Consider the following 27,312-nt stretch of genomic DNA (forward strand, 5'->3'; position numbering starts at 1 on the left):
GGGGGCTGCATGCCAGCACCAATCGCTGTGGGCCGTGTTGTGACTGCTGCCGGCTGCCAGCCAGCCAGCCGAGTGGGGGTCCCTGCCACCCTGTCCCGGGGGCACAGCCGCTGTGGAGGGTGGAGTCGAGACACCTCTTAGGATGACCCTCTGGGCTATGTGCAGAGGCGAGGGGACTGCGGAGCAGGAGCCGAGGGCCAGGGAAGGCTGCTGAGAGAGAGCCTTCGATACCTGGGCCAGGAGGAGCCAGCTGGGGGGCGCTGATCCCCGGACCACGCCTGTCCTGAGCCCTTCGGAGCCTCCTCGGGCCTGAAGAAGTCACTCAGCTCGGGGCCCCCAGGGCCACCACCTCTGTCCCCCGCCACGGTGACCTCCTCCCGGTCCTCCTGGCTGCCCCCGGGCCTTCACGCTGGCTGTGACCCCCCTCGCCCACCCTGCACCCCATGTCTTTGCCCATCCACTGGCCTCTTTCGGGCCCCGCCTCAGACCAGGTCTCCTGTCCCCAGCGGCCTTCGAGTGCCTGTGTCCCCTGGAAGCAGATGCAGCCCAGGCAGCCCCTGCCGTGCCTGGAGCCTTTCCGATGCGCTCAAATCCGTCTCCGGTTCATCCTGACCCCTTTGTCTGGGAGCTCTTCCCCTGTGGCCACGGGACCGGAGGCAGCTGCCCCCACGTGGAGGGAAGCCACAGCGGTGCACGGAGCGCGATTCTGGGCTTCTCACTCTGGGAGCCAAGGCTTTAATTGGCTGCGACGCCAATTACTCAAAGCCCCGAGGGTCTGGGAGCCTGGTGATGGATCCACTGACGGCTGCTCTGCTCCAGGGGACAGCCTCCTGGGCGGAGGCGCATCAGCGAGCTTTTGCCACTTAACAAGCCATCCCCAACGCGCAGGATTCCCGGGCGGGGCAGTGGGAAAGAACCCTCCTGCCAACGCAGGAAACGCAAGAGACGCGGGTTCAATCCCAGGGTCAGGAGGATCCCCTGGAGGAGGAAAGGGCAGCCCACTGCAGTATTCCTGTCTGGAGAATCCCACGGACAGAGGTGCCTGGTGGGCTACAGTCCAGGGGGTCCCAGGGAGTCAGACTCAACTGAGAATGAGCTCATGTGCGTGCCTCACCCCCAAGGACACACAGTGGGGTAACTCAGCAGTGCTCTCTTTCTCGCCGTTCTGAGGGTTGGCGGGACGGTGGAATCGGACAGCCCGCAGGAGCCTCACCCCCACGCCTGGCCATCTGCTGCGAGGCTGGGGTGGGGGGCATGCCCCCTCCCTCAAAGAGACGGCCACTTCCCTCCACAGCTGGCCTGGGGCAGCCGGAGGGGCAAGTGCTCTCTAGCCTCTTCTGAAGCTGTGCCTGTTGGTGGCCCATGGCCCAACGCGGGTCACAGGCCTGCCCATGTCCAGGGGCCAGGCCGAGGAGGGCTAGGAACTCAGGTTGCAGGGTGACCCCAGGGGAGAGGTGCCCTCGGCTGGCCACATCTCTGGGGCTCAGCTGGGCTGGGGAAGACGTGACCATCTCACAGCGCTCCGGGGAAGGTGGTGGGATCCCGGGGTGGCACAGAAGAAGGTCCGGGGACAGAGTGGGGTGATGTGGGGCCCCCCGGACTGAGGTCAGAGACAGCCCGGCCGGTGCCCCTGTGGCTGGCACCCCAGCATCGACACTTCCCAGGCCCCGGCGCCTCGGAATGGCGTCTCAGATGGAGAGACAGGGCAGGAGCGGGCTGTGTGGCTGCATGGATAGACGTCACGGGTGGGGGCTCCGGATGGCCTGTGGGGGCTGGTCCAGGAGTCTTGTCTTCCACTGGGAAATGCAGTGACATGCTTAGAGATGCACAGCTGGGTGTGGGGGTGGCTGAGGAGCCCTGTCGCCCCGCCTCCACGCTCGCACGGGTCACAGATGGCAAACCCCACTTTATGGACTGGGGCCCGCCGGGCTCCTCTGTCCATGCAGCTCTCCAGGGCAGAACACTGGAGTGGGTTGCCCTTTCCTCCTCCAGGGGATCTTCCCGACCCAGGGATCAAAGCCCGGTTTCCTGCACTGAAGGCAGATTCTTTACTGTCTGAGCCACCAGGGAAGGCCTCAAACCCCCCTTAAAGCATACAATTCCCTGCTTTCTGCAACCATCGCCAGTAACTAATCCCAGAACATTTTGCCGCGCAGGAGAGAAGCCTGCTGTCAGCGATCACTCCCCGTCCCCTCCCCCAGCCCCAAACCACCAGCCTGCTCCCCACCTCGGGGTTCTCCTGCGGACGCGTCCTGCGAGAGGAGAGCCCACCGCGTGACGACACGCTGCTCTCAGGGTCCCTGCCCCACGGGGCCTGTCGATGTCATCTCCCACGGCTGAACAACGGTTCAAGGTGTGGACCTGCCGTGCTGCGGCCACCTGCTCATCAGAGATGGGCCCCCGGGTCACTTCCACTGTTCCGCTCAGGAGCTCTGTAACGCACCTCTGCCTGGGAAGTCTCCCTAACGCTTCACACCTGATGCCTGTACAGGTGTTCATACCCTCTGTCTACAGACACACCCACACTCACAGCGTGTACATACCCTCTGTCTGCAGAGACACCCACAGCCACAATGTGTCATCTCCTGTCTGCAGAGACACCCACACTCACAACGTGTCATACCCTCTGTCTACAGATACACCCACAGCCACAAGGTGTACATACCCTCTGTCTACAGATACGCCCACAGCCACAACGTGTACATACTGTCTGTCTACAGATACACCCATGACGTGTACCTACTCTGTCTACAGTTACACCCTAAGTCAGAATGTGTACATACCTTCTGTCTACAGATACACCCACACCCGCAATGTGTCATCCCCTCTGTCTGCAGAGACACCCACACCCGCAACGTGTACATACCCTCTGTCTACAGATACAGCCACACGTGTACTTATCCTCTATCTATAAACACCCACAATGTGTACACACCCTTGTGTATAAACACCCACAATGTGTACACACCCTCTGACTATAGGTACAGCCACACCCACGTATGACCCTCCATATAACAGACTCAGACACCCTCTGTCTATGACCTCTCCATATAGTCTGGCTTTTCTTTGCCTTGTCCCACAAGGCCCTCAGGTAGACGCACAGCTTAGTGAGGTTTATGACTACAGGATGGGGGTGGACAGCCTCCGACCAGCCTCCTCCACCTGCTCCAGCTCCCGACCTGAGAGTTCAGCAGGGACCCCCCCGGGGCAAGGAGGGAGAGGCCTGGAGCACCCCGGGTGGGGCCACAGCAGCCCTCAGGCTGGGGCTTCCAGGGAGGCCACTCTTTGCACCCCCACACCCCTGAGACACAGGTGCAGTGAGGCCACTTTACAGATGGGGACGCGGAGACAGGCAGGCCCAGGCTGGCAGGAGGCAGGGCAGCCTCCGCAGAGCCCGCGGCGGGCTCAGTGCGCAGGCTACAGTGGGCCCTGCCCTTGAAGCAGGATGGCTAACTAACACGCCTGCCTCTCCCTCACCCCAAGGGGAGGAACTCCTGCTTAACCCTCGGTCAAAGAGACAAGTTAACTGCAGGCTAATAAACAGCCTTCAGCTCACAAAGCAGAGCTCGCAGGGTCCCCTCGCTGGGAACCCACTTCCCGCGTCCACCCTCCTGCTGCTCAGGGAGGCCGAGGGGCGTGTGGGGGGAGGGGAGCAGGGGCTGGTCACTGCCCACATGTGGACAGAGGGGCCTGGGAGCCAGTGCCCCCTGGGGGGGGGGAGCAGATGCGTGCCGGTAACATCATCAACACCAAGGTGAGTCATGATGGGTCATCGAGGGTAAGGGCCAGGCCCCAGGCCCCAGACGCACAGGCCGCTGCTCACAGGAGACAGAAGGGCCTCCCTTCAGCCGGGTCAGCTCAGACTCGCCCAGACCAAGGGTCTAGCAGGGGACCCAGGGAGCAGTGGACATAGGCTTGGCCCCAAAGTCTGGGCTGTTTCCGAGGAGTCGGGCAGGCGGGCCTGGAAAGTCAGAGGAGAAGCCGCTCCTCCCAGGAGCGCGGTGGGCACAGTCTGCCCCCAGCCCCAGCCCCTCCCCGCCTCCCCGGCCAGGCTGGGCCCAGGGCAGCAGGGTGAGAACCGCCCACCCCAGGGTTGTTCTGAACCTGAGACTCTCGGCCTTTGCCAAAGGTCGCCTGATCAGCAGTCAGGTGCAAACATCACTGCGTGTCCAGTGACACAGCGTCAGAGGCGCTGTCCATCCTGGGCGGCGTGTGAGGAGGGGGATGTGGGCAGGAACGAGACTCCACGCCTCTGCTCCAGTCAGCCCGGCTGTGCTGCTGGACAAGGACCCAGGGAACAAGCGTTTCATCCACCAGACGTTCCCTGGGGAGCCGCATGGGCTGGGACGGGGTTCTGACCCTGGAGTTCCAGCCCCCGCCCTGGAGTGCACCTCGGTCCCTTCAGGAGGGAAGCCGGCCGCCGGGAGTGCACCTCGGTCCCTGCAGGAGGGAAGCGTCTTCTTCTTTTGTCAATCCTGATTTTGTATTTCCCTTTGAGTCTCCTTCCACACACCCTTTATTAATACAGGGATAAAAAAGAAAGAGCTACAGATGGCAGATTGAGTTACACGCCCACTGCCTCCTGCTCCACGTCCTCGGAAGTGACTGCGGGAGCCCCCTCCGTCTCTCCTCCCTCTTGCTCCCAGTCCTCTGTCTCTTGAACCTAGAACAGCTCTAGGAAACCGTGACAGTGTCGTGAGCTGGGCAGAGACCTCAGGAGTGCCTGAGAGTCGGAATGCAGGGGGCCTGGATAGAGGAAGGACCCAGTGTGTGCTGGCCACGGTGAAGGGGTCCCGGGGCCCCCTCAGCTCAAGATGTGGACCCAGGAGTGGGGTCTGAGGACACCAGGGGTGTGCCCCACTGCAGAGCCAGGTCTGAGTGCCTGGCTGGAGCCTGTTCTCACCCCACCTCGCAACGCACATACACACACACATCAGGAAGGGAGGTGGCCGATGGCCAGGGGAGGGCCATCAGATGACAGCTGGTCAGGGGGTCGAAGGGCAGGCCACAAGGCAGACCCCGAAAGACGCGATGGACAGAAGCCGCATCTACAAGCCGGTAGGTCGGGTCCAGATACGAGCTTCCAGTGAGACCAGTGAAGCCGGCAGGGAAGCCTCACCTGCCCGGGGGCTTGGCAATCACCCCGGAGTCCAGACACCATGGAGCTTAGAGGACCGCACTGAGCAGGGGAGGGGGCGGGACGCCTGCGCACAGAGGGCCTGACTGGAGGCCGGAACACAGCTGTGGGGGGAGAATTCTGTAGACAGGCAGGGTGGCCAGCGGGCGGGGTTGGAGGGGGCCTGGGGGCAGGGAGATGGGGCTGCTGGAGGGCACCCTGGGAGCTGGGAGATGGGGCTGCAGGAAGGACCTGGATGGACGTCTCTCTCTGGGGACAGCAGTGGACTTGGATTTACCAGGTTATCTGTGACTACGCACAGCAAGAGCACATGTTCCGAGCAGCCAGGGGAAGTGCCCGGAGTGGCTACAGCTGTGCCTTCCCCTCTGGGTGTCTGCACCCCTTTCCTCAGTGGAAACAGCACCACTGGCAATGGGAACTCTTCCTTGCCCGCTCCACGTGGTCCTGGTGAGCCTGCCAGTCAGCGTCAACACCCCTCTCCACCAGCACTCACGTGTGTGTGAACACACACACAGTCAATGGGACAGTCCAAGCCCTTGGCTGGAAAACAAATGACAATCGTGACTTGGTGCATGACTGACCCTGTCGCTGGGGTGCCAAGTAGCCCCAGCACTTCCCTCAGGGGAGAGCATGTGCCCACAGGGAGCTGGGCATCTGGGGTGGCCCGTGGCTATTCTCCTGATGCTCATGAACTTCCTGTCCAGAGAACACAGCCACACAGGGCCAGGCAGAGACACGAGCGGCAGGGAGATGAAAAGACATCTGGGTCTCAGGGGAGGCCCTGGAGCCACTGTGTTGAAGATGGATCCTTTGCAAAGGGTCTGGTGTGTGAGGAAAACCACTCTGATCGGGCGGCCCTGTGGCTGGCACCACCCTAATTTATGTGGGATATTTGAAAATCGTGCTTCAGTTTTGCGTCATGTCATATCTTGAATGGTTTTCTGGATTTTCTTCTTGAAAAGTTTAGGTCAGTGTTTCTATGACACAAAGATTTGTATTCGAGCTTTTCCTCTCCAGTATTTATAGGTTGTGTCTTTTTTTCTGTCTTGTCCCTGTGTCTACAGTCCCCAGGATAACGCTGAGTAATAATTTTGATAGTGGGCGTCTTTGATTGGTTTCTGCTGTCCATTCATTCAGTATTTACTCAACATTTGCTCTGGGATGGAAATCCTTCTGGGCCCAGGAACCACAGATGTGACCAGTGGATAGAGTCCGTCAGAAAGTTGTGAGGAGACAGGAGCAGGAAGTGAAAGCAGGTATCAGAGAGACTGGACACAGGTCTACCCCAGAGAATGGGAGAGTGCTCCCTGGAGGAAACACCGCGTCTCTCATCACGAGATCTGATCTTTGCTCTTTGGCTTCTGATAGACATTATGTCAAAGGAGAGAGAGTTCCTTTTATTTGTTGTTTTCTGAAAGCTATTTTGGAAAAACCAAGGACGGATGTTGAATACCATGAAACTCCTTTTCAGTCCTGAGGATATAAGCAAAGCTTCTCTCTGTTGGACCACCGATGTCGTGAGTAGCTCCAAGGGCCGTGCTATTGAACCAGCCTTGCATTCCTCTGCTCTCATCTAGCGTCAGCATTTTCTTCTCTTCCTGGCCTAACAGATCTGTTCTGTGGATATTTTCTTCAGGGTTGTTGTCTTCTTTTTCTAAGTAAACATTAGTTTGCGGGGCGTGTCTTGTGTTATGGAAAGGGGTTGCTCTGGCCCCTGGATCTCCGTACTCTGAAATGGTTCCTGCCCGGACTCGCTGGGTGTCCTGGTGCACATCGCTGCTTCCCTCTCTGTTCTGAGAGGATCTGTTTTCGGACTGTCTCTCTCTCCCCCATATGGCTGCCTCTGTTCTGCTTCTGATGTGTGATACATTTCTCCTCCCGACACCAGGCAGATGGGTGTGTTATAAAACTGCATGAAGGTTTAAAAAAATGGAAGAGGAAGTCACAGTATCTCCTGTAAATAACCCAGCAAGAGACATCCCCGCCATGCAGACCCTCTGCCCTCTGCCCACACCCTGCTCGCCTGCAGCCCTCTTCTCCTCGACCCTCAGCCCCACCCCCCAAGCTCATCAGACAGGCAGGCTCAGCTCCCCTCTTTTCAGACCCGATCCACCTTTGCAGATTCAGAGACCCAGCATGTGCTCTGCTAAATGGGGGCCACTGTCTCTGGATCCTCATTCTTAAACACATTCTTTTTTCCATGAAAAAAGGGCACAAGAAACAAACCATTTATCTGCTCCCTACTTTTGGGTTGTGCCTCATAACCTGGGAAGCAGAAGGGCCCATAGTCACTCGGCTTGGACTGAACAGTGGGTTGGTCAGCTTCTCCAACTCCTACCTGTTCACTTTACAGCAAAGGCAGGGGCTGGGAGGCGGCAGGGGGCTGTGCCCTAATGCCCCTGAGCACTGGCGGTCCCCACTGACCCTCACAAACAATGCGGCCCTGAACTGTCTTACGGTTTACTGCTCTGGGGGGCATAAGGATGCCTCCCAGCTGGGTATAGATCGAGGAATGGAGCTGCTTGGTCAGCGGCAGCATGCGGGCTCAGCTTAAACAGAACCCCAAATCCATTTTCCAAGGTGGCAGCACCCGTCGACCCACGCCCAGCACAGTGGGTGCCAGGACTCGCGATGCCTGGCACTGCGCAGTCCCTTCCGTCATAACCGTCCTGAAAGGCCGGCAGCGGTAGCTCGCTGGGACTGTAATGGGCATTTCTCTGACAATGGAGCTGAGCACCTTCTCGGGGGTTCACTGGCCAACGACACGTCCTGTGCGTGAAGCTCTGCCCCGGTCTGGCCCAGTTTTCTGTTGAGTCGTGTGTCCCTTATTGCTTTGAAGCAGTTCCTTCTGTCCTGGATGTGGGTCCTTCACTCGATGTGTGTGTTGATTTATTGACCTATTATTTACTGGCTTGTACGCTAGTTCTCTGTCTTCCACACTAAATGGTAACACCAGCAGGGACTTCTTCTGATGTTCAGGCTTTATTCTCAGGGCCTAGAACAGTGTCTGGCACACAGTGAGTGCTCACCACACATGAGCTACACTCTCATTGCTGCTCCGGGACAGAGGCTTATCACTGGGGTCCTTTGAATCCAGGCTCGTGTGTGCTGAGTCACTTCAGTCGTGTCTGATTCTGTGCGACCCCATGGACTGTGGCCCGCCGGGCTCCTCTGTCCAGGGGATTCTCCAGGTAAGAATACTGGAGTGGGTTGCCATTTCCTCCTCCAGGGGATCTTCCTGACCCAGGGAGCGAAATCCCTCTCTTAAGCCTCCTGCATTGGCGGGTGGGTTCTTTACCAGCAGCGCCACGTGGGACACCCCTGAGTCCAGGTATACCCCTCTTTAAAATGCAAACCTATCAGTCATCTACACTTTAGCACAAATAAACACACACATATTTCCCCTTTAAATGTGCTTTTCCTTGGTGACCTTTTGCAGGCGAGGGCACTGAGTCTCAGGGAACCTGCTTTTTTGTGTGTGCCAGACTCTGGCTTGAATCTGGAGGTACAAAGATGAACAAAACTGGTTTTGTAGCCATTTTGGGGACAAGTGAGACCAGCATGGAACTCAGGACCCGTCTTAAACCTCACATTCTCTCTGTTCAGATGACAATGAAGAGGAGCAGCAGGGCTTTCCTGGGGGAATCTCCAGCGTGTTTGCAGGCTCTGGGTTCAGTGCTGGGGAGAGATCAATGGTTGGCCACCATGTTAGGGTTCTCTTGTCCTGCTCCATGCAACAAGCCCATCATGGACCAAAGAGGCTGCTCTCCCTCCAGCAATCGCACCTTCATTTCAATGAGAAGGAGGGAAGAAGGGCAAGGAAATGTCACCTCTCCAACCACAAGACACTTCTACGGACGTCTCGGGCTTCTGCCCACACCCGGCTTGGAAGGGCCTTCGTCATGCAGCCCCTGTAGCATCCACGTGGCCGTGTGCCCCGCTGAGAAGGAGGGGTCAAGGACAGCGATGCCGAGGCCTGGCGCCTCTCCTGAGGCCTGTGGTCATTGGTCACTGGGTGGCGACCTGATGGACGCAGCCCTCCCCAAGTGGAGAGTGGGGGTCCCTGTGTGCATCGTGGACCCCAAGTCCAGCAGAGGTCAGCAGACAGTCGGTGGGTCAGCATGACGAGAGCGAGGAGGGGGGACGCTCGTCCTGGACGCCCCACTTGCTTCTGCTCTTCCAGCTCCCCCCCCCACCCCATGCCTCATCTCTTCTGACCACCAGAGAAGGCTCTGGGGGCTCCCTGGGCTGGGGGCTGCCTGCTTGGGCTGCTCTGGGAGTGAAGGCAGAGGCCAGCCACCCCACCCCCTACGCGCCGCTGGCGCGCAGGACTGTGAGGGGCCTGACGTGCGCCGCTGGCAAGGGCAGGCCCTGGGATTGGAGCCGACAGGTTCGTGCGCAGAGGCCCGAGCCCCAGACACAGCAGCCTAATTGGCAGCAAGCCTGTCAGTGGTTCTCGGGCGCAGTTCAGCCCGTGAGTCACCTGGGAACTTGTTAAAAATACAGGACTTCTGAGTCAGGAGGTTCTGGGTGATATATTTGGTTGCAAGTGACAGGGAGCCCACTAGCTCAGGCAGAAGGGGGGCTGATCGTGAGGTCCCGGGGTTCCTTGTGCAGCAGCATTGAGAAGGTGGACGTGGGGGGACCCTGAGCTGGGGGGGGGCACTGCCTTGAGGCTCCCCCCTCCCCAATTGCTGTCCCTGGGGTGTGTCCCAGCCCCTGTGGAATGGGGGCCGGGGGCATGGGCTCTGCTGGTAGCTGGCACCTTCCACACAGAAGCACCCGGGACACACCTGCCCTGATCTCAAGGCCTGGGCCGCTGCCCTCAGGGGAGACACGATGCTTCTGGGGGTCCGGCCATGGGCACGAGCCATGCAGAGGGAGGGGCGTGTGGAGACGTGTGGGGGTCAGTCACCCAGCAGCTCAGGGGTGGGGAGGGGTCCTCTGGCCAGTGGGGGGGGGCCCAGGGCTCTGACGGGGGTCACGGAGGCTGGGTCCAGGCCCTGCACCTGGGCTGGGGGCCTGGGGAATGGGGTGGGGCTGCTGCAGGATTCCTAAGGCAGGACCTGCAGGATCAGCCGCCCCTCTCAGCCTCCAGGGCTGCCGGCCGCCCCCACGGGCGCCCCTGACGGTGGACGGCAGCTCACTGGGGCCCAGCATGCAGATCGCCAGGCAAGCTCCGCTCCAGGTGGGCAGCTCCCGGCAGGAACCGCCTTCAGGAACCACCTTTTCTGTCGATTCAGCAAAGCTATACTGTAACTGACTTTTAAACCAGAGCCGCCGCCCCCCCGCCCCCGCCCCCAAGCTCTGGCCCAAGCGCACCTTTCAGATTTCTCATTCCAGCAGGAGCAGCAGGCTGGATCCGTCCGGTAGCAGATGGAGGTGGTTCCCAAGACGTCAAACCCAAAGATTGGTATAAAGACACCTATATTTCTGTCTTGCTCTGGAATCTCGGTGGAGTCCCTGTGCTGGGCCCACAGGGTGGCGGGTCCCCAGCCCCTCCTGCCCTTCGCATTCCCTGCCGCTGGTCCTGCTGGCCTCTGAGCTTGTGCGGCGTCCAGCTGCGACTCTGCCGAGAAGCTGTGACCGTGACTTTGTCAGATGTCACTGCCTTCAATCGGACGCCTCTCGTGCAGCTGTTCACCCATTTTACAGCTGAGGCCCAGCTGCCTGACGACCTCAGCAGCGTACGTGCTGTGGTTAGTCCCTTCAGCTGTGTCCGGCTCTTTGCGACCCCATGGACTGTAGCCCAGTGGGCTCCTCTGCTCATGGGATTGCCCAGGCAAGAATACGGGAGTGGGTTGCCATTTCCTTCTCCAGGGGACCTTCCAACCCAGGGACTGAACCCAGGTCTCCTGTGTCTGCTGCACTGCAGGCAGACTCTTCAGCAGCTGAGCCACGGCGGCAGAGCTGGTGTTTGGATCGAGGTTGTCTGTCCTGCTCCATTTGAGCGTGACTCTGGTGGTACCCTTGCCCTCTTCCCTCTGCCCTCTGGCCCCAGTATCTTTACTTCTTTAGTCCCTTCCGACTGACAGTGTCCTGTGGTCGGGCTCATGCAGTTATTGAGAGACTGGAGTTCTTAGGCTTGAGTGAGGCGAGGGGTCTTATGTGATGGAAGGGCATGGGCAGACAGCTGCCCGAGGTCCCCAGCCCCTCCCATGTGGCTGTGACTCAGCCCTGATCTGACCCCTTCCCAGCCCCAAGGGTTCCAGGACCCTCCCCAGAGACCCTGTGGAGACGGGCCGGCTGTGCCCCTCAAGGGTGCTCCTGGTCGACCCTTCCCTGTGTCTGCCACGGGGTCTAGAACTCCACCCTCGGCATCTGAGCAAAACCACTCGCAGTTTTAGGACGGCACCAGGGCCAGAGAGGCACAGGTGACTGTGGTGAGGGACAGGCCCCAGGCCAGGTTGCAAAGAAGCTCTAACAAAGGCCAGAGGGGCAGCCGTTGAGGGAAGCAGGGAGCTGCCTCCTGGAGGCAAGGGGGCTGGTGGGGAGAAGCAGGAACAGGGGGAGGAGGGGGAGGGGAGGAGGGGAAGGAAGAGGGGAAGGGAGGAGGGGGAAAGAAAGGAAGGGGGAGGAGGGGGAGGAGAGGAGGTGGGAGGAAGAGGGGGAGGGAGGAGGGGGAAAGAAAGGAAGGGGGAAGGAGGGGGAGGGGAGGGAGGGGAATGGGAGGAGGGGGAGGGAGCGGGGGAAGAGGGGGGGTGGAGGAGGGGGCGGGGAAGGAGGCGAGAAGACACCCCGGCTGGAGCTGGCAGGGCCCTGGGGGGCCCGTGATGCAGGCCCAGGCTGCCGCGCCTCCTGCTCCTCCACCAGCCTGTCACCTCACCTCCCAAGTCTGAGCCCCGTTTTATCCTCCTTCCAGCCCCCCACCCCCTGCCTGCCCCGCGCCTCCATCCCTCCTGTCTGCTCCTTTCCCCCTCTCTCCCCACACGTCTCTCTCGACATCTCCCCGAGTGTCTGTCTGCCTCTGTCTCTCCCTGAGTGTCCGTCTGCCTCCATCGTGCCGCCTGAAGCCCTGGCATCTCTGGTCCCCAGGTCTCCCTGTGTCTTTGTCTCTCTGTTTCTGTCTGTCTAGCTCCATCTCCCCGTGTGTGCGTATGTCTGTCCATCCTTCCATGGGTCTCAGGCAACTGCAAACACCCCCGTGTCCCACTTGATGTGCAGCTCTGAGATTCCCTTTGAATACTGCAGCAGCGAGTTGATGGTTGCCAAGGGAACAGGTCAGGAGAAGAGGGGGGATGGGGGAGGGAGCCAGGCGGGGTGCTGGTATGCCTCTCTGTTTCCATCCTCTCTGGCGCCTTCCCTTTCCAAAGCATGAAAAAAAGAGGGCGACAGTTTAAAATGATTTTTCAGCAATCCACACAACAGAAAAAATGGGTCCTAATTGTGTTGGGCTAACAGGCAGGCGGGGGGAGGGGTGCAGCCACCCTGTGCCTGGAGGGAGCTGATGGCCAGGTGCTGGGTGAGTGATTAGGGCCTGGAGCCTTCCGCCAGCCCTGGGCTGGCATCGCCCGCGGCAGCTCAGCCTCCAGCATCACAGCCAGCTCAGGGGGAGCCACATGCGGGGGCCGGGGCGAGGGGTGGACAAAGGGGCCAGGCTCTGGCCATTCAGGACCTGACACAGCCTCAGGAGGCACCGCAGAAGCGCCCCCCACCCCCGCATCCCCTGCCCAGCCCAGACCTGGTTGCCATGGGGATTAACAGAGCCAGAGCCACAGGACACCCAGAGCACAGCAGCCCTGCTGCCCAGCAGCCAGGCCCAGAGTCCGGTGAGTCCAGGCTGGGCTGGACCATCTGCTTCTGGGGCTATCATCACGGTGCAGCACTCACTCTGCCCACAAGCCAGACTCGGGCTGGTGAGGACACCGGTGAGCAGCAGGCCGCATGTCAGCTTCCAGAGCAGTGCCACCCACCTGCCAGCAGGGACCCCACACCACAACCCCCCTCCCCTAGTCAGGCACTCATCCCAGCTCTCTCCAGGCCTCTGGGAGGGGACCGTTATCAGTCCCATTTTACAGATGGAGACACTGAGGAATTCAGCAGCTACAACAGAGAGACAGTGCAGTGAAGGGGGAACCTCAGGAAGCCGGCCCAGGGACTGAGCCCCCTCCACGGCGCTGAGGTTGGGGCAGGGATGGGGAGGCTCCCCGGCTGACCTCTGAGCCGCGGTGGATGGTGAGCGAGCGGCAGGGAGGTGAGGCTGCCAGGCTGCAGGCTGGCGTCTGGCATGGAGGCCGCAGGACCCGGGAGCTGGGAGCGGTTCAAGCAAGGCGGCCCTGGAGCGTGGACCCCTCCCACCGCCACCCCCACCGTTGGCGGGCTCCCCACCGGGAGCTTTCTGGCTGTGGCCCAGCCATCTGCTTGCACAAAGGCAGCATGAGGCCAGCAACGTGGAGCCCAAGTAGGTGTCTACGAATGGCTTCTCCTGTCAACGCCCCAGCCTCCCTCCTCCTCTCTGCCACCCGAGGCCTGTCCTTGGCACGTCTTCTCGTCTTTTCCCGTCATACGTCTTTTCCTGTCGTCTTGCCCAAGCTGGGCCTGTGGCCACCAGGGTGCAAGTGGGAGTGCGGAGCGGGCCTGGTGTCTTCCTCTGGCTCCACGTGGTAGCTCCTCCCCCAGGGGGGAGCATCTCCCCTGCCTTCAAGCCCTGGCCCAAGCAGCTCAGGTTGCAGCCGGGGATCTCAGATCTGGTTCCCACTGGGCACAGGTTGAACCAGCGGGAGCGGGGTCACCACCCCTGGGCTCCTGGAGCCCCTGTGTGGGGTGGGCGGGAGTCAGGCCTGGAAACAACAGAGGGACATGGGCCAGGGCCGCAGCCCTCTGCGGAGCTGCTGCTGGGACAGGGAGGGGGTGGTGCGGGCCGAGTGTGGCCTGGAGGCGGAGCCTTAGAAGGGGACCGGAGAAGCTGACCACTTCCTGATACCCTTTGGCACCTGGGCCTGGGTCCTGGGGTCCTGGGTGGGAGCCTGAGCTGTGGGGCCTGTGGAGTCCAGTGACAACCACAGTTAAGTCCCGCCCACAGGAACACGCCCCCATCCACAGACCACGCCCCACGGCCCTGCCCACAGGATACGCCCCATTCGGACAATGCCCCCACACCACCACGCCCCACCCACAAACCACGCCCCCCACACGACCACGCTCCTCGTCCACAAGACCAGGACCCTGCCTACAGATCACGCCCTAGTCACAGACCATGCCCCGCCCACAGGCCACGCCCCATCCACAGACCACGCCCCACAACCGCGGCCCCGTCCATAGGATCACGCCCCTCCCACACGAGCATGCCCCGCCCACATTCACATGACTACGCCCCCACCCACACGAGCTGGTCCCCCCCAACTCCCGGGTCAGAACCACGGTTCTCTTCTTCTGTACTTCTGGTTTGCCCTCCTGGCCTTGTTGACCCACGGGGACCGCCCTCGGGGGTCGAGCGGATCTTGGAGACATAAGAGGGCCCCCCTGCCCACCATGCACTCAATTCTGCAACACCGAGATGCTGGGCCGCTCTCGCCCTCCTCACCCATGCCGCCCCCTTCGCTGACGCCCGGGGCCAGCACCAGATGACACCCCAGGCAGCCAGTCCTGCTCCGGCTCACCCTCTCACCCGACACGCGGCTTCCTTCTGAGGAAACGGCAGCACGGGCTCCCGCCTGTGTTCCACACCTCCCGGGCTCCCAGCTGCCTCCCCAGGGCCTGCACCGTGCTCCCTGCCCCGCGATTTCCAGGGGTCTCTGAAAAGGAAAGGTACAAGCATCTGAATGCAGAGTTCAAAGAACAGCAAGAAGAGATAAGAAAGCCTTCCTCAGTGATCAATGCAAAGAAATAGAGGAAAACAACAGAACGGGAAAGACTAGAGATCTCTTCAAGAAAATTAAAGATACCAAGGGAACATTTCATGCAAAGATGGCTCAATAAAGGACAGAAATGGTATGGGCGTAACAGAAGCAGAAGATATTAAGAAGAGGTGGCAAGAATACACAGAAGAACTGTACAAAAAAGATCTTCATGACCAAGATAATCACAATGGTGTGATCACTCACCTAGAGCTGGACATCTGGAATGTGAAGTCAAGTGGGCCTTAGGAAGCATCACTATGAACAAAGCTAGTGGAGGTGATGGAATTCCAGTTGAGCTGCTTCAAATCCTGAAAGATGATGCTGTGAAAGTGCTGCACTTAATATGCCAGCAAATTGGGAAAACTCAGCAGTGGCCACAGGACTGGAAAAAGTCAGTTTTCATTCCAATCCCAAAGAAAGGCAATGCCAAAGAATGCTCAAACTACCTCACAACTGCACTCATCTCACACACTAATAAAGTAATGCTCAAAATTCTCCAAGCCAGGCTTCAGTAGTACGTGAACCGTGAACTTCCAGACGTTCAAGCTGGTTTTAGAAAAGGCAGAGGAACCAGAGAAATTGCCAACATCCACTGGATCATGGGAAAAGCAAGAGACTTCCAGAAGAATATCTATTTCTGCTTTCTTGACTATGCCAAAGCCTTTGACTGTGTGGTTCACAATAAACTGTGGAAAATTCTGAAAGAGATGGGAATACCAGACCAACTGACCTGCCTCTTGAGAAACCTATATGCAGGTCAGGAAGCAACAGTCAGAACTGGACATGGAACAACAGACTGGTTCCAAATAGGAAAAGGTGTACGTCAAGGCTGTATATTGTCACCCTGCTTATTTAACTTATATGCAGAGTACCTCACGAGAAACGCTGGGCTGGAAGAAGTGCAAGCTGGAATCAAGACTGCCGGGAGAAATATCAATAACCTCAGATGTGCAGATGACACCACCCTTATGGCAGAAAGGGAAGAGGAACTAAAAAGCCTCTTGATGAAAGTGAAAGAGGAGAGTGAAAAAGTTGGCTTAAAGCTCAACATTCAGAAAACGAAGATCATGGCATCCGGTCCCATCACTTCATGGGAAATAGATGGGGAATCAGTAGAAACAGTGTCAGACTTTATTTTTGGGGGCTCCAAAATCACTGCAGATGGTGACTGCAGCCATGAAATTAAAACACGCTTACTCCTTGGAAGAAAAATTATGACCAACCTAGACAGCATATTCAAAAGCAGAGACATCACTTTGCCGACTAAGGTCCATCTAGTCAAGGCTATGGTTTTTCCAGTGGTCATGTATGGATGTGAGAGCTGGACTGTGAAGAAGGCTGAGTGCCGAAGAATTGATGCTTTTGAACTGTGGTGTTGGAGAAGACTCTTGAGAGTCCCTTGGACTGCAAGGAGATCCAACCAGTCCATCCTAAAGGAGATCAGCCCTGGGACTTCTTTGGAAGGAATGATGCTAAAGCTGAAGCTCCAGTACTTTGGCCACCTCATGTGAAGAGTTGACTCATTGGAAAAGACTCTGATGCTGGGAGGGATTGGGGGCAGGAGGAGAAGGGGAGGACAGAGGATGAGATGGCTGGATGGCATCACGGACTCGATGGACGTGAGTCTGAGTGATGATGGACAGGGAGGCCTGGCGTGCTGCAATTCATGGGTCGCAAAGAGTCCGACACGACTGAGCGACGGAACTGAACTGAGCTGAGGAACAGGATCTTGACGCCTCACCTGCTGGCCGCCCCATTCCTGGATAAGTTGGAGCCTGCCTTCAGAGCCCAGCCCAGAAGGCCTGCCTGGCCTCCCCACATGCCCTGTGGACCCCTCGCCCTTTGTCTCAGCCTTCAGGCCGGGCACCAGCGGGAGAACACAGGGTGGGACCCAGGTGGGTGGTGCCCAGGTTTCCTCTGTGGGAGCCCCAGCCCCGCCGGCACCCCCAACACGCCCCTTCGTCTGGATTCTGGAATCAGCTTTCTCCTGCCTCTGGAACTGGCCTGAGGGCGTCCCCACCGCCCCTCGGGGTGACCTGCCCACGCCCTGTCAGCGGTCCCTGTGAACCCCCCTCGGAGCATCTCTGTGCTGCAGTCAGGCCCAGGGCTGGGTGGCCGGTCAGCCTCTTTCTCTCCTCCTGGGAGGACAAACCACAGATAGGCTAACAGCTCTGGATCAGCTGGGAGGAAACATCCCCCAACGCACCTTCCCCAGCCAGTATTTCCTCTCTAGAGACGCGTATAATTGGGACTGTGTTTCTGCAAACATCCTCACTCTACTCCCACTTCGGCGACTCTCGCTGCGCCGGTGAACCACCTGCGCAATTATTCATCTAATAATCTTCTTCCACGCAGCTCACTGAAAAGTCAGCTGTGTACACTTCACACAACTGAGACGCCATTTCCACACAGTGACACGGGCTCTGAGCTCCGGCAACCTCCACGGCTGAGGCTGAGGCACTCGACGGGGCCCTCACCCCAGAGCACCCCAGGCTCCTCCGTCTCCCACCTCATCCGGGTCCCCCGGCCCCGTGGCTGCTGACCTGGTGTTCCAGGTCCAGCCTGCTGCATGGCGCTCCTTTCCCAGAAGCTTGCCTGAACGGGGCTGTGCTCACTGGGCGCTGTATCTGGCCCCTTCCTCCCAGCCCGATGCCACCATCGTCCTAAACAAGTTCCACCCAGACCTGCAGCGTGCTCCCTGCACTGCCCATTGTCTGGGCTTTACATATTGTGTTCCAATGCGAATCATCAAAAAATCATCGGCCGCAGTCTATTTTAGAGTGTTTGTTGGAAAGCGGGTTTACTGAAGTCAAGTTGTCATGCAGTCAGATTGGCCCCTTTGAGTGTGTGGTCCCAGGAGTCTGGACAAGTGCCGATATTTGCCTAACCAGAATCACGAGACACGGAATGGTGCCGTCGCCCCAAACTCCTCGGTGCCCCAGCCTAGCCGCTCGCTTCCCCCAGCACCCCCTGCCTTTCCCAGGATCTCATGGAGATGCACCCGGGCGAGGCAGCTGAGTCTGGCGTCGTCCACTGGGTGTCAGGCCCACCCTCGGTGTGGACTCTGTTAACACGCACTGAGCTCCTCTGGTTCTCCCCTGTCGAGGGGCACTGGCATGCTTCCGGGGTGACCTGGGCATAAGTGACCTGCTGCAAATATGGGCACACACCTTTGGCCACACGGGCTCACTTTTATCACCCAGGCGTGAAGCTGTTGACTAGGAAATTTATCAGAACCCGCCAGACTCTTTCCCAGGGAGGACGTGCCGTTCTGTGTCCCCACGGGCAACATGTGGGCATCCCCGCTGTCCTGTCCTCGTCCACACCCGTTACTGTGAGCCTTTGGATTGTAGCCCACAGGATCTGAACTGCTTGTGCCTTTAGCCTGTATTTCCCTGATGACTAATGACAATGCTTCCCTGGTGGCTCGGATAGTGAAGAAACTGCCTGCAACGTGGGTGACCTGCGTTCGATCCCTGGGTTGGGAAGATCCCCTGGAGAAGGAAATGGCAACTTAGTCTGGTATTCGTGCCTGGAGAATCCCACGGACAGAGGAGCCTGGCGGGCTGCAGTTGAAAAACAGCCGGACACGACTGACCGACTAGCATTTTCACTTTCAGTGACTGATGGCAGTGAGTGCCGCCCCACACGCTTGTCTGCCATCTGTATCCTTTCTTTGATGAAGTGTCTGTTTTCATCTTTTGCCCATGTTAGGTGGGTTTTCTGTCTTATTATTATTGAGTGGAAGAGTCCATTTTACATTCTGGATATCAGTCTTCCGTCAGATCTGTGTATGGTAAATACTTTTTCCCCCAGTCCTTAGCTGCTTTTTAATTCTCCTAAGAGTGTCTCTTGAGAAGCAAGAGTATTTAAATTTGATGAAGTCCTCAATGCATTTTTAAAACTTAAAAATGTCGTTTTACAGCTTTGAATGGAACGTCCATGTTACTTGCCGTCACTTGATGTATTAGAAACGCTTTTGGCAGAAAGTAACAGCAACCTTAATTTTCTTGGACTTCAGGAATTATCCTAATAAACATGTGGTTAACCCACAGAATCAGAAACCTTGAGAAGGCAGCCCTCCAAGATCCCAGGCGCTCCTGCTTCTAAAGCCTGGTGACTCTTTGTCCCAAGTTGTCCTGTCTCACATCACCAGCAAGCTGCCTGGCTCTGGACATCATGCCCACAGTTCGGAGTAGGGAGACGATCGAGGGGCAGGCAGAGTCGGGCTGGCAAGAAGGCAGAGCAGGGGGCGTGCCCACGTGCCAGGAGGCGCTGGCTCTCAGATGCTCAGGTGCCTCTGCGTGCGCTGAGAGCTGTGCCCCCTGAAGACCTGAGCTGGAACCTCTGCTGCCCCCTCAGATGCTGTGTTCTCTGTCCCAGAAGCTCCCCTGGCAGGGATGCTGGCTTACGACCCACAGAGGGACGCCAGGCCCCTCTCTCGGCCATTCCTGATGGTGGAGGAAGCTGCGAGGGAAAGAAGGGCTCTTCCACGTGGACGTGAAGAGCATCCTGTGTTTAGGACGCAAGCAAGCCCTGAGCATCTAAAGACTGAGCTGAGATGCCATCTTGAAACCAGGCGGCTTTGCTAACCTACCAGTCCTGTCGTGCTTCAAAGGCATTGGAGCGTGTGCAGCTGCCTGAACGTCTAGGGTGTCTGGAGTTAGCACGGAAGAGCCAGAACAGTCTTGAGAAAAGACAGAGTTGGAGGACTCCGCATCTCCGTTTCAAGGCTCACCGCAAAGCTGCGGCGGTGAGGACTGTGAGGCCCTGGGGCGGGTCCCTAGGCCGAAGGACGAGACCGAGAGCCCGCGAATGGCTCTGGCCCAGCGGTTTGCAACAGGTGCCAAGACTGCTCAGTGCAGAAGAGATGTCTCTCCTGCTACTGCAGCCAGGGCGACTGAGCCTCCAGGCACGAAAGGATGGGCTTGGACCCTTCCCTCACACCAAACACAAAACCGAATCCCGACTGGACCACGGACCCAAACCTAAGGGCTGAAACTAGAAAAGTCCTAGGAAAAAACATAGGGGAAGGGCTGAGAAACTTGGCTTAGGCAATGGTTTCTTAGCTATCACATCAAAACCACAGGCAATCAAGGGAAAATAGATAAGTTTGACTTCATATGAAGTGGACTTCTGTCAAGAAAGGACACTATCAAAAAAGGGAAAAAAACCCCACAAAATGGAGAAAATGCTTTCAAATCATGTATTTGAAGATGGGTATAGGATGCAGGATATATAAAGAACACGTTCAGCCCCCCAGTAGACAGATGAATAACTCACTTAAAAATGGCCAAAGGATTTGAACAGACTTCTCCAAAGAAGATATAAACTGGGCAAGAGGCACCTGGAAAGATTCTCACTATCTTTAGCTATTAAGGAAATGCAAATTCCAACCACAAAGAGACATGACTTCACACCCATCAGGATAACTATAATAAGAAAACAAAAAAGGAAATAGCAAATGTTGTTTGTTACAATCCACTCCTGGATTGTGAGATGTTCCAGCCACTGTGGAAAACAGCTTGGTGGTCCCTCAAAAAGTTAAACACAGAATTAGCATTTGGCCCACCAGTTCCGTTCCTGAGTATAAACCCAAGCAAATGGAAAGCATATTCACACACACCCGATTATAGTAGCATTATCCACAGGAGACCCAAAGCGGAAAAAACACAGGTGTCCGTCAGCTGGCGATGCATACGCGAGGTGTGTGCTGCCCACATGGGGCGTTACTTGACCACGGGAAGGAGTGGAGAACAGGTTCAGGCAGGATACGGGTGAGTCCTGACAACGCTGTGCCGAGTGACAGGAGCTGGGCCCAAGGACCGCATACCGTGCGCTCCCATTTATATGGATGCCTGCAGCAGGCAAAGCCACAGAGATGGACGGACGGTAGAAGCGATGAGGCGACGGAGGGATAGGAGGTCGGGGCTGACAGCTCGCAGACATGGGGTGTCTTCTGGGGTGATGAGACATTCTGGGGTTAGATGCTGGCGCTAGTGGTAAAGAGCCGTCCCGCCAGTGCAGGAGACGCAAGAGGCTGAGTGAGGTTCGACCCCTGGGTCGGGAAGGCCCCCTGGAGGAGGAAATGGCACCCCACTCCAGTATCCCTGCCTGGGGAATCCCGCGGACAGAGGAGCCTGGCGGGCTACAGTCTGTGGGGTCGCAGAGAGTCGACATGACTGCGCCCACAGGCTGCCCAATGTGAATACTTGGAGTGACCCTGAGCCCCACTGAGGGTCTGTTTCCAAGCGGCGAACCGTATGCTGTGTGATTCTGTTGCCATTGAGACAGTAAGGGGCCTGCACCGGCAGCACCTCCGGAGTCTTGGGGTGGGCAGGGTCCCTGGCCACCAGGACAGACTCCCCCACGCAACAGGCTTCCAGCCTAGTTGGAGAAGGTGGCTCTCAAAATGCACCCAAGACACCTGGGGCGCAGGCTCCTGGGCGGCGCCTGAGAGACAGACAACCTGCCATCTCCCCCTCTGTTTGCACAGCCTGGCTTCATTAGCAGGGAGGTGATGAGCTAATTCCCTCCAAACAAATGCTGGGATGTGGTGCTTCCTCTGACAATGAGCAGCGGCAGACGGTGAGACGTCTGCTCACACCTTCTGGGTGGCGGTTGAGGGGGAGCTGCCCTGCGCGCCTACCAGCGCCGAGGGCCCTGTCTGCCGCGGCCAGGGGTTTTCTGGCACCGAATCAGGTGAGCTGGCCCATCTGCACTGGGGTGAACGTCTGGTGGTTGGACGGTGCCCACCCTCCACCAGCTTGGAGCTGAGAGACCTGGATTCCTGCATCCTCCGTGCGACCTGGGCTGGGCACTGACCCACCTGCCCCAACAGCAGGTCCACCAACGTCAGAGCTCAGGGAGCAAGGTGTGCACCGAGGAGGGCCCTGGGGGGCAGGCCGGTGGTGACGCCAGGGCGAGCACAGGTGCTCTGGCAGCCTTGGTGAGGCGAGGAGGCCCAAGCTGGAGGGGCCTCCAGAGGCATCCTGACCTGGGGAGGTGAGCAGGCCTTGACTCCCCCATGTGGGCGCTCCCGCTGGGGCAGCGGCATCTGCGGCGGGGGACCCTACCCTGAGAAGGCCAGTGGTGAGGACTTTCTGTTTCAGCACTGCTCCCAGCCAGGGGTCTGGGCAGCGTGTCGCAGGGCCCACTGGTCTCATCTCTAAAACCAGGGAAGAGCTTGCCAGACTCTTGAAGATGCCCTTCACGCCCCGTCACCTGCTGTGGGTGGGATGCCCTCGTTGGGTAAGGAGGCAGGGAGGGGTAGGGAGGGAGCTCGACCCACACAGAGGCTGAGCTCTGCCTGGCCCTCAGTCATCAACTGGACAAGCCTTCCAGTTCCAACGATGCTGTCAAGAGAGTGACAGGCGTCTGGGGAGAGGATGAGGGGCGGGAAGCCTGCTGGGGTCAGGGAAGGGCTCCTGGAGGGGGAGGCTTCAGAGGAAAGTCCACTTGAGAAGGGCCAGAGGAGGGCAACCCACACAGAGGGGAGCAGGGCCAGGCGCGGGGTGCTCACAGCTGCACGTGGGAGTAAGACTCTGGGGGGTGGTGACGGGGATGGGGTATCTGGGGGCCAGGGGCCTGCGGAGCAGACAGGGTGGGGAGCACAGTGGTGCCCGAGGCCCAGACACAGGAGCGAGGTCAGCCTGCATTTCCACCGGCAGCGGGCTCATCTCCAGCCCATCTCCTCGGTCCCACGTCAGAGACTGGTCACCTGACCGGGGCGGATTATCCCGCCCCCTCCGCACGCTGGACGCTGGAGTTGTGTGCGTGCACAGCCCACTGTTCTGGACAAGGCAGCGGTGGACGCACCTGCACAGGTGTCTCTGCGTAAGGTGTGTGTAGACGCGTCCCTGGAATCTCCTCCCGGGGGAGGAGACCAGAGGATCCTTCCGGACAGTCTCGGGCCGCACGCCACCACTGACCCCTCACCCGCGGCGGGCTGTCAGCCTTTCCCACTCTCCCGAGGGGAGGCGAGCGTTGTGTCGCAGCCTTGATTTACCTTGATCTCGCTCCTCCACGGGGAAATCGGCCTGCTCTGCGTCTTCCTCTTTAGGGGGAGGAGAAACGCTTATTTTTCTCTCTGGTCGTCTGCCTGCTCATCCACTCTGCCTGCTCTCCCACGGCGCTGTAACTTTTCCTCAGTGATCTGTGTGAGCGTTTCACATGCTGGAGACAAGTGACCTCTGCTTCTGGATGGCAAGGAATGGTTCCCGGTCGCCTCTGATCTCCTCAGAAGGTACTTCGAATCTCTCAGCCCCTCCACCCTGGCTCTCAGAAAGGCTTTCCTCGCCAGCAAACATCACCCACGCCTTCTTCCATTACGTTTTTAGATTCATTTCTGACATTTGAATTTTGATGCTTTCGGATTTTTTTTTTTAGTATAAGAAATGAAGCAGAGATTCAGCTTTATTTGTTCCAAATGGTTACACATTTATACCAGTACCATTTATTAAACAATCCGTCATCTCCTCGATTTTTCATGCCATTTTTATTAGCTGCTAAACCCTCATGCATTCCTGGCTCTATTTCTGGATTCTCTTTTCTCTTCCGTTGATGTATCTGTTCATATTTTGAATACTTTTGTCAAGTTCAATTGAGCTTTTTTGTCAAAAAATTCAATTAGAATTTTGATGCAGAGAGGACTGACATCTTTACAACTTTGTCTTCCTAGTTAATAAAAAGGTAGGACTCTCCAATTATCCTATCTTATGTCTGTTAGTCGAGCTTCACCACTCTCTTCATGGAAGCCCTTCGCTTTCCTTCAGTTTTTTTAGGCAGTCCAAGTTTTCAGTTGCCACTGAGGGTGCATTCTTTTCCTTTATTACAGTTTTAGCTGTTTACATTTTACATTAAAAAGGCACTGATTTTGATATGTTAATTTTATAACTGACCACCTTGGTGAGCTCACTCCCTCCGCCTGTTTCTGCATCTTCGGTAGACACACCACCGTTTCCGATAGTCTGTACCGTCTCACCTTGTCCATCACTCACCTGCAGGGACTCTTCAGAACAGGGAGTAAGTGGCTGTTTGCTCCAGGACCCTGGTGGCTGCCCCGGTGGGGTGGGGGTGATGGGGGGCCGGCCAGGCGCCTCCTCAGTGCAGCGGGGGAACAGACTTCCTGGGGGCTATCCCAGCCCTTGTTTGCTTTCTCCTTTCAGCCGTGGTTCAGGTTCACTGCCTGAGATCACAGCTCTGGGTCTGACACGGAAGCTCAAGGTCACCGTCTAAATCCAAGTCTCAGTGAGTTACAGCTGACTGCAGTGGAGCAGAGCTGAAAGCCAGCTCCACGGTCGCCCCGGGGCCCGTGGCTCGCGGCCCCTGCGCTGGATGGACAGGCGGATGTAGGGCGCTTCCATCGTGGCAGGAAGTTCGGGGGCACAGCTGCAATCTCGTGTACAGCCCAGCCACACAGCCCTCCCTCTAGAGGTCCACACAGCCCTCCCTCTAGAGGTCCACACTGCATCTGGGCGCGGGCGGGGAGGGCTCCTAGAAGCACCCCGTGACCCCAGCACCGCCTTCGCCCTCAGCCACCGAGCTGGAGCGTGCGCGTGAGCTGCAGCTTGCTGGTGCCCTCCGGGACCCCCAGCTCCGCGCTCGCCTCCCCCGGGAGGAAGGGGCCCCAGCAGCGCTCTCCCTCCCACATGTCCGCGTGGGGCTCTGACGCGCCCGCAGGGGTGTTCTTCACGGCCCGAGGCTGCGAAAGGGAGACAGAGCCACGCAGCTCCGAGCCACCGGCGGGAAGGGCCCCTGTCGCGTGGCAGCTGTGACTGCCAGTCTGTGCTGGCCAGGAGCCCAGGCAGGTCTGCCCGGTCCCCGATCTCTTCATCCTGCTGACGCTCGGCTCTTAGGACTCATGGGTCTTCTTGATCCTTCTCATGGTTTCAACGAGAAAATCCCTCAGCTTCAGCCGGACTATTTGGGGTGACAGTGAATCCACCTTAGACTTCAGTTTATCCACAAGGCTGTGAGCTTCGCTGAGGCCGGCACACTTGCCCTGCGGCTTCCTCCAGAGGCCATCACTCCTTGCATCTTGGGGTTTCCTGGGGTGGGCGTCCTGCTGGGACGTGGCCTGGGGGGTATGTCCTGGGGGTGTGTGTCCTGCAGGAGTGTCTCCTGGGGGGCGTGTCCTGGGCGTGTCCTGGGGTGTCTCCTGGGGGCGTGTCCTAGGCGTGTCTCCTGGGGCATGTCCTGGGGCATGTCTCCTGGGAGTGTCCTGGGCGTGTCTCCTGGGGCGTGTCCTGGGCGTGTCTCCTGGGGCATGTCCTGGGGCATGTCTCCTGGGAGTGTCCTGGGCGTGTCTCCTGGGGGCGTGTCCTGGGCGTGTCCTGGGTGTCTCCTGGGGGCGTGTCCTGGGGGCGTGTCCCGGGGCGGGCGTCCTGGGGGGACGTGGCGGGCTCCATGGACACGGTGCTCCGTGTCCTGTCGCTCAGCACCCGCGGGCGGGGCCCTGATGTGGAGGCAGAGGAGGAAACAGCCGGGGTGCGGGTTCAGGAAGTCTGGGAGACAACAGAGACGTCGGGACTGGAGAGGCCACTCTCGGGTCTGTGAGTGGCGCGTCCTCGGAGTATCACAGAGGAAGTGCCGTGCGACCCGGCCCTGCCACGCCCGGCACTCCTCTGAGGGAGAGAAAGCCCCCCGCACCTCGTGTTCACTGTGGCGCCCCAAGACTCCAGCGGAGAGGAGGAGTCACCCTCGGGGGGCTTCCCCGGGGGCCAGGGCTGAGGACTCCGCACTCCCAATGCGGGGCTGATTCCATCCCTGGTCGGGGAACTGTATCTCACATGCCACAGCTAGACTTGGGACGGCCAAATAAATAAATAGATAAACGCAAAAAAGAAGACTCGGCACAGGGGCACAATGGAATATTCTTCCGCCGTAAGAAAGAGAAGGGGCTCTCACCACTTGTGGAGACATGCGTGGGGCTGGGGGGCATCACGCTTCACAAGATATCAGAGGACAGACGCCGTGTGACCTCACACAGATATGCTATGACCTCACACAGACGAAGTGTGACCTCACACAGACTTCCTGTGACCTCACACAGACTTCCTGTGACCTCACAAAGCCAGATGCCCTTTGACCTCACATGCTGAGGACAGGCTGGGGGCTCCAGAGGTGGGCTGGGGCCAGGTGACGCGGGCAGGGATTTAACCCTCAGGCAAGGCAGTAAGCCAGCCTGGCCTGCGGACATGGGGGTAATGGTGTGAGGGGGAGTGATGGTGTGAGGGGAGTGATGGTGTGGGGGGGGTGATGGTGTTGGGAGGTGATGGTGTGGGGGGGTGATGGTGTGAGGGGAGTGACGGTGTTGGGGAGTGATGGTGTTGGGAGGTGATGGTGTGGGGGGGTGATGGTGTCGGGGGGTGATGGTGTCGGGGGGTGATGGTGTTGGGAGGTGATGGTGTGGGGGGGTGATGGTGTGGGGGGGTGATGGTGTTGGGAGGTGATGGTGTGGGGGGGTGATGGTGTGGGGGGGTGATGGTGTGGGGGGGTGATGGTGTCGGGGGGTGATGGTGTGGGGGGGTGATGGTGTCGGGAGGTGATGGTGTGGGGGGGTGATGGTGTCGGGGGGTGATGGTGTTGGGAGGTGATGGTGTGGGGGGGTGATGGTGTTGGGAGGTGATGGTGTGGGGGGGTGATGGTGTGGGGGGGTGATGGTGTGGGGGGGTGATGGTGTTGGGAGGTGATGGTGTTGGGAGGTGATGGTGTGGGGGGGTGATGGTGTGGGGGGGTGATGGTGTGGGGGGGTGATGGTGTTGGGGGGTGATGGTGTGGGGGGGTGATGGTGTCGGGAGGTGATGGTGTGGGGCGGTGATGGTGTCGGGGGGTGATGGTGTTGGGGGGTGATGGTGTCGGGGGGTGATGGTGTTGGGGGGTGATGGTGTGGGGGGGTGATGGTGTGGGGGGGTGATGGTGTGGGGGGGTGATGGTGTTGGGAGGTGATGGTGTTGGGAGGTGATGGTGTGGGGGGGTGATGGTGTCGGGGGGTGATGGTGTCGGGGGGTGATGGTGTGGGGGGGTGATGGTGTGAGGGGAGGTGATGGTGTGGGGGGGTGATGGTGTGGGGGGGTGATGGTGTTGGGAGGTGATGGTGTTGGGAGGTGATGGTGTTGGGAGGTGATGGTGTTGGGAGGTGATGGTGTGGGGGGGTGATGGTGTCGGGGGGTGATGGTGTCGGGAGGTGATGGTGTCGGGGGGTGATGGTGTTGGGAGGTGATGGTGTTGGGAGGTGATGGTGTTGGGAGGTGATGGTGTGGGAGGTGATGGTGTCGGGGGGTGATGGTGTCGGGAGGTGATGGTGTTGGGAGGTGATGGTGTTGGGAGGTGATG

This window comes from Ovis canadensis, chromosome 19, assembly GCF_042477335.2.
Source record: "Ovis canadensis isolate MfBH-ARS-UI-01 breed Bighorn chromosome 19, ARS-UI_OviCan_v2, whole genome shotgun sequence".
NCBI lineage: Eukaryota > Metazoa > Chordata > Mammalia > Artiodactyla > Bovidae > Ovis > Ovis canadensis.